Raw genomic sequence first — 12,109 nt, forward strand, 5'->3', positions numbered from 1 at the left:
ACAGATTTAAAGCTAAATGTCGATTTCTTATTGGACATCTGCATGGAGACTGATATTTAAAAATGTAAATGGAATGCAGTAGAGAAGCCAGTGTGCCTGTGTGGAGTCTGGAGATAAGTGAAGCCACCTGGAAGTCTTTGGGAATAGCATGCTTCCAAAGAGCATGGAAGGATAGAAAAGAGTTCCAGTTCCAGAATCCTAGGAAACATAAATTGAAAACTCTGCATAAAGAAGATCCAGTGAGAGAGACTGGAAAAAAAAAAATCTAAAGGGAAAGAGCATAAAGAAATGTTGATGGAAGGAAGAATTCTGTAGAGGTCTATCCTCTCTTGCATACCAGAGAGACAGTAGAGATAGGTGATTGCAAAGTAGTGTTGACATTCTGGATGAGATTATATAATTCATAAATCTGTATTTGTTTTTCTACCAATATTTGAATTAATGGGATTAAAAAATCAAGTGTAATGGGAATATGTACTTCAAAAACGGTATGAACTTGCAGGAATTTATAAAACGCTTCATATGCTTGCCCTTTTGTATTTTAGGGTATTTATTCTAAATTTTATGTTCTTATAATGATATGATAGTAAGTGCATTTAAACCTGGCCCTCAATTATCATGAGGCTTAAAAATAACTCTACTAATTCTTTGTGATTAAAAAAAAAATTCTCAGCCATTTGGTTTTATAGTTTTCATGCTTAGTGGTGGGATCTTCTCACTGACTTTTATAAATAAAATGCTATTATGGTTTCTGGTTAGAGGCTAGAAATTTTCATTCTCTGGAAAATTAAATTAAAAGAAATGAAACACATTTATATACACTAGAAACAAGGATACCAGTTGATCTGTGAAATGTGAAGTTTCTGATGCAATCATGAAGAAAAAGACATTTAGAAAGGAAAATGTTGTCTACCTTTGAGTGCCCTTTTAACTTGGTCATGATGTCACTGTGGTTATTACTCCTAAGTAGTAAGGTTATTAATTTCCATTTGAATAAAAATAAGGAGCTAGACTTGTTTGTATGAAATCAGAAGGCATTCTAAAATTCACATTTTCCTACTTCATATTTCATAGATAAGGAGATTATTTGATTTGATCAAAAGGCTAACAAAAATGACTGTTTTCCATAAGTTTTATTCACATACAGAGTTTAATTTTAGTGGACCCTACTTTTGAACTAAATATAGCCTTTCTTACTAACCATAAGTCACTCCAAATTGAGCTGTTATAAAATATTAAATCAGTTTTAATTAATCTCCTCTAAGGGTATAAAAATGGGATATTTCTTTTCACATTTTTTTTTATGCACAGTCAGTTTCCAGTGTTGAATCAACCTCTGGTGTACAGCATAATATTTCTGTCACACATATACATACATATATTCCCTTTCATATTCTTTTTCATTATAGGTTGCTACAAAACATTGACAAAAGTTCCCTGTGTTCTTTTCACATTTTTAACGTATTTATCATACCATACCTTGTATTTCCATGTATAAAGGACTTGGATCTTATTTCCATGGCATTCTAAAGAGCCAAACATTTCTCAACACTGTTTCCTCTCCTCACCAATGATTTGGACAGTAGCAGTTCAGGGTTCATCTCAGGACATGTGGTGATTCTTTTGGAGATTTCACTATTTTTTCCATCAAAGCCCTCTTGATGCACAAGCACTGGTTATATGACTTCAGTAAGTGTCTCCTTTCTTAAGATATTTAAACATACTTTACTGAATTCGAGAATATCGATAGGTCCCAGTAGACTGGGTGGTGAATGAAGAGCACCTCTCTTCGGCTTCCAAGAAAGTTTTATAAAGATGTTTGGTTTCCTTCTCTGACTTACTTTCTGATTAGATGATACACTCTGAATGGTGATGGTCCTGTCCCTGCCTATGATGGGGACGATTGGCTGCTAGTTTGTTGTGATGGCTGCTCTAAGCTGGTGTTATAGATTCTCTTCAAATCCAGGATTTGTCAGTAACTGCTCATGAAAATTTGGGGCAAAAATTATATTTTGTGTACATCACTTGTCATTTGTAAATGGGGATGGTAGTACTTATGCATGAGTAGTTTAGAGGTTTCTGAAAAAAAGTGAAAATAAAGTGCTTAACACACAGCCTAAGTTAACAACAGGCATTTAGTAAGTAATAGCTATACAAATTATTATGTAATGATATGTACATTACATGTTATATAAAATTATATATTACTAGGAATTTATGCAAATGTAGGCCTGACAAGTTAATCATGGAGGAAGCCTCCTTTATTTCTCACTATGATGCTTTTTAATCTTCTACGCCCAACACCTGGCATATCTGAGGACAGAAACATAGTAAAGGCTTTTATGATTGGGTCAGTTGACTATTTTGATTCTACTTTCATAGCATATAATACAGTATTCTGATATCCCACCTTTTTAAATGCAAACTTTGGGAATGATTTCAGCAGTTAAAGAAAAAGAAAAGGCTGGATGTATGGTAACATCTTTAGGTTCATGTATTATCAGCTGAAGTCTACAGATAATTGAGCACAATTTATGTGCCAGAAAAGGTTGCAGGCACTAATATGCTGAGTGTTCTGTGAATTAAGTCACCATCACTTGAAATTAAAATCTCTTAATGTAATAGTATAGACTGGCCTACCGTCATTAACAGTTACTAAGGAAATTTACAATTCACCCTCATGAAAGAGAGAAGAAAATACTATTGAGCACTTATAATGAGCTATGTATTTTCATTTATAATATCTCCATTAACTTATTTATTAAAAACTGTAATATGATATTTTATACATTAGATGAAGTAACAGAAAATCATAGAAGTTAATAAACTTTTCCAAAATTGGACACATAAATGAATAGTGTACCTGGAATTCTTCCCAATATAATATTTCAAGTTTTAGGCATAAAAAAATTAACATAACCAAATTAAAATATGAATTTGTTATTACTCATTTTATATGCATAAAATGCTTGTTGCCAATTCATGACTGTTAGAAAATAGAATCAAACAGTTGGGTATTAGAGGTAGAAAATGTTTTGCAGGGAGAGATATAATCTTTCATATCTCTTTTCTTTTTCTCCTTTTTTGTAACTTCTATTAAGAGGAATTAGGAAAACAGGATTTTAAGATGTTTATCAGATTTCTAAATGATACCTTATGTCTCAAGAAATGACAAGGCCTTAGAAATTCTAAAATGTGTTATTAAATACAAATGCATCATAATTAGTAGTGTAACAAAATCATGCTCCTGATTTTGCATATTCTAAGAGAGTGATTTTTTCTTGGCATTATAAAGTCTACTTAGAGATTTATGTTATAAGACACAAATTTTTAGTTTCAGTTCTTCCACTAACTCCAACTTGGTGACTTAGAAAATTATTATCACTACAGCCCCTGCTTCTCTATTGAAAATATTAATAATAATGTTCTACCTCACCAAAAGAATAAATTACTAAAATATGGTAAAAATTCTTTTGAGCATTAAGATTATAAAAAGTAAAGTTTGGGGTGTTAATATAATCTAAGCCTACTGAATTTCAAGTTTTATGAAACTTTTTTTATTGAAAAACTATTGTGGATAATGTAAAGTATTTCACTGAAGCAGTAATGTTATTTTAGTATTCAGTGATAGTATTAAAAGACTTAGCATTGCCTAACCACAGTTCCTTGTTCCATAAAAGGATGAGCATCTTTCCTTTATTTTTTAGTACTCTTTTAAAAAGCACTACTCACACGCTGAATTTTTTTTCAAGGCTAAAGAAAAAAATCCTAATGGAAAAGTGAAATCTCAACTTCTTGGCCTGAAACCATGTAACACTGTTTTTCAGATGGGAAAAAAGGAAGAGCAAAAAATGTGATGAACCCTTAATACTATAAGCTTCTCTAACTGAGATGTGGTGGTAATTGCTTTTTATTTTTTTGTAACATCTCCTGGAAATGGTAATACTTTCAAGTGAGGATCAAAGAGAATGACCTACATAAGAAATAGATTGCAACATGTAGTTACATTTTTCATCCTTTGTAATATGCTTCTTGCGTCTACACTTCTAATAAGAAACACAGCATAATGCTCATCATTTTTTGAAATGAGTTGTCACTAAAGTCAGATGGGATACTTGGAAACTAGAAAAAAGTATGATTTGGACCAAGTTGTTAATGCCAACCGATGGATCACTAGGTCAATCAGTCTCACATAACAGCCTTGTACATTTAAAGGAAATGGACCAGAAATTCTGAAATAATAAATATATATATATATATATATATATATTTGAATTTTGCATATGTATATATTATGTGTATTTTGTACATGTATATACTATGTACACAAATTTTTGAATTTTGTGTCTATATATACATATACACATATAAAATATATATACACACAGAGATTATAATCTATTTCTGATGCTATGTGTATGTGTATGTCTCATCAGAAATACCTAACAGATTCATTAAAAACAAAATGATACTGTTTTTAAGATTAAAAACAAATTTAATTCACAAATTTTTATTGTTTTTCCAGCCTCAAATATAGCCAATTAGGCAGTGTACCTCAAATTATGTAGTTACTGGTAATTTTTTTGCAAGGGAAGTTGTCTCTTGCCAACTTGTCACAACGCCAAAGTTATGTAATTAGTGTTATGTTCCCTAATGTGCAAATTTTCCTAGAGGAGTAGTAACTTAAGATATTATTAGCTGAAGTAATGCATCGTATATTTTCAATGGTGAGAGTTGCCAGAGGAGACCAGAGTTCTATGGAAAGTTTCAGTATCTAGGAATTGGTGGAGAAGGAATTCAGTGGTACCAGGAAAAAGGCAAATCACCTAATTCACAAATTTTTAGCAAGGGCTCCTTTCTTCCACTGATAAATAAAAAATAACTGACACTATAATATTTCTTAAAAAATGATGTGGTCATCTTCTGATACCATTTGTAAAAGTCCTTGGTAACAGAAGAAGATGAAAGAGAAACTATTTAGAAATTGCCCAGGTTGGGTGAGTATATTGAAAATTTCTGCATAGTCTAGATGTAGGCTTCTAGAGCCCTTTCAGGGAGGCTACTATGAGCTGTTGGATTTCTGCCAACATGCACTTAACAGTTTTGGGATGAGCATAAAGGGCTATAAAGATCCAAAAGGAAATAGAAATGGATTAGTTAATATGCCTGCAATAAAGGGAAATGCTTCAATAAAGAGATAGCTGCATTTTATTTTACGTAACAGATTTATCTATTCCATAGAGTTTGATAGATATTTCTTAAATATCTGTTATTGAATCTTATTTGTCTTATAACCATGATAAAAGTTTATATGCATTTCTAGTAAAAGAAGTATTGTTTCCAAGAAATCAACCTCCAATGACAAACCACTCATGTGGCTTAATAAAATGCCTATCTGATAGAATAGTGTTCAAATAAAACATGTTTTATGTAAAATGTTGAAAAAATTACTTTCAGTTGGTACTAGTCTTGAATTTTATTTAAAAGTAAACTGACCTCCTCACAGAGCAGAACATCCTGAATTGAAGCCTTTCAGCTTCTAGTAAAACATCTTCCTACTATTCTACTCTTCCAGACTGTTTAGATTTGCACCATAGTGAAAGTGATATTTTTAGAAATGAATGAATCCAGTCTGACTAAATGCAGATGATAAAATCATACCATTTTTCCAAATGAAAATGCCCAAGCAAATATGAAAGTGTTCTTCACATTTATAAAAATTTAACTATTAAAGAACCTCAGAGTCTTTTTTTTTGTTATTGACATAACAGGCATTTTCGCATACATATACATATAGGTCATATTTTCAGTAGCATTAGAAAGCCTATTTGCATTTTGGATGGTGTCTCTGGATTCTAGACCAGAATGTCAGAGCTGGAATAGATCTTAGGTATCATGAAGTTAACCTCCTCATTTTACAGAGAGAAAAGCAAGTCTCACAGAGATACACCTGCATCCAAGGTGACTCCTATTTGTCCAGGATACAACCCACAAGCAAAGAATACATTGTAGGAAATTCATATTCAGATATGCCACTTTAAAAATGTCTATATTCCTCTCTTGCTCCTCTAGAAACACTTATTATGATACAAAACATTTAATAGATTTTAATTTTTAATTCTAAATCTCTTCTCCCCCATTTGTCCATTTAGACAATGGTCACATTGAAATGGTTATGAATGATGAATGATAATGAATACTTAATAAACTGTTGAAAATTATGGAACTGTAATTCCACAAAAGGTTGTTATAAAAAAAGCAGGTGGCTCATGTGGACAACAGAACCCTTGTATATAATACTGTTGTCTAATAATTCAAAATATGCTTGTTATTTGATATAACATAAGAGTTCAAGAATAAAAATCTTTCTATTATTTATTCTGCAGTTTTAGGTTCATAAAATTGCTTACAAGAAGAGATTTTACTTTTACCAAGCCAGCATGACTACATGTTAGACACTTGGAATGTTCAAGCTCAACTTTTCAGCACATATATCAGCAGTTTCCCTAGCAGTAAGAGTTCATAGTTTTCTTTATAAAAATTTGTTGCTTACTACCTTAAGAACACTATTAAATAGGTGAATGTAAATAATACAAACTCTTCAATGAATTTAGAGAAGTATTTAAGAGCACTTGGAGTAATGATATTGCTAAGAATGCTAAAAAGATCATATGTATATATATATATTTACTTTAGGCATATAGATGTACATTTTATTTGGTGACCAGAGCTGGAATCTGAAAAAGACTCTTCTTTCTCCATGATTTCTAAAGGCTGAGTTTAAAGTTCTCATTCATAAGTAGGAAATAATTTATCAAGTGTGTGTTAAGCTTATTTCTCTGTTTATTTATGAGTTTGGTTGGTTATTTGTTTGTTTTACTGAAGAAAGCTTGGGTCTAGAGGAAAGAAAATATGGTAAGATTTTCTAGTATTCTCTTCATTCAGCTCTTTATGTCCAAAATCTGAAAATCTAGAGTTGTCACCAGTTAGGCCAAACTGCAGTTACTCCAGCGTACTCACTGCTCCACGGAATAGCTGAATAGAAGGAAAGCTGTGGGTATGCGGTTCAGCAGTCCCTCAGTCAGTCAAGGGCCTTGTACCCCAAGGGTCTGATAGTGAGCATTTCAGTATCCATGCTGATTGATTGAAATAGAGCATAAAAGCTGTTGTTGCTGCCCAGAACATGATTATATAGTACATTCTATAAAATTGCTTTTATATTCAGTAGTGTATTATATGTACATATACAACTTTCTTCATTTTTTGGAGAAATTATATTTGAGAATACTATATTGGGATTTAAAGAGAAAAGGATCTATTTGGTTTCTTTTTTTCTTACATTTGTGTTCTACTATATAAATTACAAATCATGTAGTTTTAATATTAATTTAATGAAGTTAGTAATTTATGTACATGTACTTAACTTTTGTGTCACCATGATCAAAGCAAAAAGTACTTTAATCTGTCTTACGCAGATAGGAAACAAAGTCATTAAAATATTACTTTTCTGATTCATCACTATACATATGAGGGCCCAGTTGAAAATATAACAAGTGTTTAATGTTCTTTTGATTTTTAGTATAAAGAAATATAATCCAAAATAAAAGTGAGACACCAAATGCCATATTCATTATTTTCCCCTGAAAAATTGCATATTCTAGACAATCATTCATTACTTCTTCTTACTTACTCTTAAGTAAGAAATGATGACAGTCTATGAGACATACATTCTAAATGTTTCAGTTTCTTTTATCTCATTGTTTTAAAGAAGGTATCAATGTAATACAGGCAATAAAGCTTCTTTCTTTTCCTTGTTAACTTTGCCCAACTTTTCAGGTCATTTTTTTCAGTCATTTTTCAACTAAGACTCAATCCTAGTTTAACTTTTACCATTTCTTCAAATAGAAATGTATTTCGTACATTTAATAGAATAAAATTTATTTAATTTTATTTTTGAAATATTTTATAGGCTGATCATAGGATATTATGCACACATATCCATGGTTCATAGAAATTGGAAGCACAATATAGATTATCTTAATCATCCTTCTAATTTGATATATAAAGAAAATGAACCCCATAGAGATTAAATGCATGGTACATATTTTTGAAGCACTGTTAGATATGAAATTAGGATCCTAGTTTCCCTTTCCTAGTAAAATTCTGTGAAGATTCTAAAGGCACATAGTTGAAATAGCTGTCAGTCAACCACAGTGAATGGAATTATGCCAAAGACCTTTAAAGAACCCTCCTGAGTGTTAGAAAATGGTCAGCATCTCTGGCTCTCTATTGAATTCTTTTAATTTTTTTTTTTAATGTTGGGTAACACTACAAAACACATCAAGATTTTTCTGAGGTTCATTATTAAGCCTCTCCTACTGCAGCACCTTGTAAAATACTTCCAAGTGCTAAACCTACCATCCATTCATCTAAGGTTCTGTAGGCACTTAACTCAAAATTGTAGAGATCATGCCTAATAGCCTACTTGTATGATCAGCTGATGCATTGCAGATATAGGAGCTCTATGGATAGTACTCTAGGAATGTTATGTCTGGCTGCCTTTTATCTGAATTTATTATGTCTAGCAGTACTATACAGAAGTCCATAAAGCAGTATATAACTACCTCAGTTCTGAGATATATATGTCTCATGGGGTATCCACCAGCTGGAATTTCTCCAGTTTTTATTTTGACACAAAATGGCCTTAATTGCTTAGGTCTGGCCTCTGAATTGTGGTTGTCTTGGAAATCTAGAAAGCATTGCAGTTTGGTGAACAAATCATGAAAAAGAGAAGTTTAAAATGGCATTGAATTAAAACAGGATTAATATTAGTATAAAGGTGGTTGAGGGGAGTGGAGCTATAAAGGTCCTTCAGATTTTTCACTTTAACAACCTATTTTCAAGGATGGCAAGCCAAGCTGATAAACTTGTCTTTGAACTAAAACCTGGAGAGTTATTACAGGTGTCAGACTGGAAACGGCATTTATTGGCTGCCTCTGAAAAATATCAGCTTGGTTCCTTTAATGGTAAAAGAGTCAAGTGCCCAGAGTTGGTAGGTCTTGGAAGTTTTTTTAAAAAAATAGAGTATGTGGATCTACTCTGCTGATGAAATTCTGAGATTTGCACAAACTAAAAAAGTCAGTGTTTCCTAGTTTGTTACAAAATAACAATAAGTGCATATGCATATCAGAGTATTGGACTGTAAGGATGGCATATTTTTATAATTCTTTGAAGTGCATTGGTATACTGGAGGACTTATACATATGTGTATTATATTTAATGCTAATAGATTTAAATTAAAATGATTGAAATGATCAGTGATACATTTTCCCACAGTTCTCTGTTATAAACCTGTTAATCTAAAATTGATGAGAACTTAAATATCGTAAGACAAAAAGAAGATAATATAGTCAGTGGATTTCAGAAAAGTGTCTCATAAAACTTCAACTAAATATATTTTCTAAAGTTGCTTCTTTTTAAAACAGTTTCTTGCCATGCTGTGCAGCAATGATTGCTGGAAAATTCTTCTTTATGTTCAGTTGTAATTGTATTGTTTGTCCTACCTTACCCTGAGAAGTGACACAAAATGACTTTGTCCCCTACCACCATTTTGGAGTTATTCTTTTTCAAGTTTGATATTTACTAGCCCTACCACTAAAGGTGACTAGGCAGAAAAAAAAATTGAAATTTGCAGTTATTTGAGAGGTAAGGCTTGATCCAGTGAACACAGAGTTTGGGATTCTGAATTTACAGCTCTGGGGAATAACTGAACTTTAGAATGACAATGTTAGCTTAGAAAACAGATCTTATTTAGAACTACCAATGTGCTACACATTAACATTGTGCTCTTCTGAGCCTATTTAACTGTAGCTTCTATTCCCTTATCTGTGAGATGGGTTCATCATTGTTCATGATAGATATTTTGTGAGATCAAATGAAATAATAGACATAAATTTTTACAAGAAAATCATTCAAAATATGAGCCTGATGAAAGTTAGTAATAAACTATTATTTTACTCTAAAATAATTGTGTAAAATTCCTTTGAATACAGTTATAGATAAAACCCCATGAAAAATACTAATTCTGCTACTAGTTAATTCTACTTTTTTTAAAAAGAAAAGTTAGATACCTGCCAAGTGAGATTATACATAAACTACATTGAAGTTACTTTTATTGTTTAAAAGGAAGTGCTTAATTAAGGGTAATTGTATTTAGGTTGTTATATGAAAAACCAAGGAATGCATGTAAGAGCACCTTTTAAAAATTTAGGGGGCCTTTAGATAGACTGAGGAACTCCATTAATCAATGCAGATTCAAAAACTGGTCAAAGACTTCCTGTGTACTATATCTGGAATCCTATGAGGTAAGTGCTGATTATTCTAAAGCACAGAGGACTCCAGTTACTTGTTCAAAGTTGTTACATAGCTGTTATGTATGAAATGCAAGTTCACCTGACTTTAGAACCTATGCTTTCTGGCTGCTGTGGTTGCATTACAAAGCACCCCAGAACTTTACTAGCTTTGAAACAATGATCCCATTGATTTTGCTCACGAGTCTGCAGCTTGGGTGTAGCTCTGCAGATATAGCTTGCCTCTGCTCTGCATGGTGTCAAGACGCGTTGGCTTGAAGACTAGGTCAATTCAGAGTCAGCTGGGATATCTGGAATCAACTGAATGCTTACTTACTCTTAGGCTTGATACCTGTACTGTGAAGCCTTGAAAAGCTGAGGACCTCAGTCATGTCTTTTTATCACCAGACAGTATGAATCTCTCCATTTAGATTCATTGATATGAATGTTGCTGCTCTTCTCCAGAGAACTGCCCTCAGGTGACACTTCACCAATAGTGGCTGATGGAGTTGGGGTACAGGTTGTCCCCAGTGCCTCAAAGGAGGTAATATTAATGTGAATTATGCCCTAGAGCCCTTCTCCTGAGAATCAGGCCAAGGCTAGACTATAGTTGAAAACACATCCTTGCTTGTATGTTTCCCTGTCCAGCTTCATTTCCTACAGGTTTCTCCACATGAGGCCTCTCCCAGTTAATCTTGTGTTACCCAATGCCTGTCTTGGGCTCCCCAATAGGAAACTCAGCCTAAGACAGTGTAAAAGTGCATGTAAAAAGATCAAGAAAAAAGTCCTTATTAGAATAAATAAAGCAACCAACAACTTTTCTCATTGTAGCTTTTTAGAGATGTTATACTCACTCTTCCCTAGTATTAATTTGGTTCTAGAGATCTACTTATTGGGATTTTCCAAGGTTCTATTAGAACCTGCTCTTCACAATTCTTGATATTGCTTTTGCCTGGGATCTGTGTGCAAAAATTCCAGGTGCCTGATCATCTCTTTCACAACTTGTCCATGTAAATCGAGTTTTCTTCTAGCATGGGACACAGTAAAGGAAAAAAAAACTCCCTTACCTATGTCAGCATGATTAACTGTTGTTATCAGAGATTTACACTAAGCATAGACACCTTTCTGTGAACTCTGTACTTTTACCTTTAAAATAGAGGCTAAGTTTTTATTATTGTACAATATCAAATAGTATTAGATGATTCAAGACGAATGTGAAACAAAAAGCGAACAGTTTAGAAGTTTTCTGAATGTGCAGTAGACATTTTATGCATTTATAGGATTTAGAATATATTTCTCAGAACAGGCAAGAAGAAGAGCAAAGTTGAGAGTCAATAGAGATGTATATAATAGCATATAATTCCGTCTATGTTTTACTCTGGGGAAATTTTTAAGTAGAGGAACGTTCTCTTCAAAGGTCTCCTAACTCCTTTTATGCTCTCTCTCATTCTAATGTTTATTACATTAGCCTGAACCAGAAAGCCAGTTGCTCCCCAACCCCATGATATTACACATATTCATAGCAAGACACAAGGAAGCACCAGCTCACTGAATCCCCATTTTTAATCCAACATTGTTATTTCAAACTAACTATTTTCTTCCAGTTGTTAAGAAAAAGGAGTATTTTGTGTAAAATGTATTTTAAACCTCAGTTTTCTTAAGGGAGTGAAAGCAAAGTAAGAAAGCTGATGATTAATGACATCCATAAAAACTGAATGACAGTATTTTAATCCTTCAAGTTATACTCATATTTTAAAACA

The sequence above is a fragment of the Camelus ferus genome, chromosome 2, assembly GCF_009834535.1.
Source record: "Camelus ferus isolate YT-003-E chromosome 2, BCGSAC_Cfer_1.0, whole genome shotgun sequence".
Lineage (NCBI taxonomy): Eukaryota > Metazoa > Chordata > Mammalia > Artiodactyla > Camelidae > Camelus > Camelus ferus.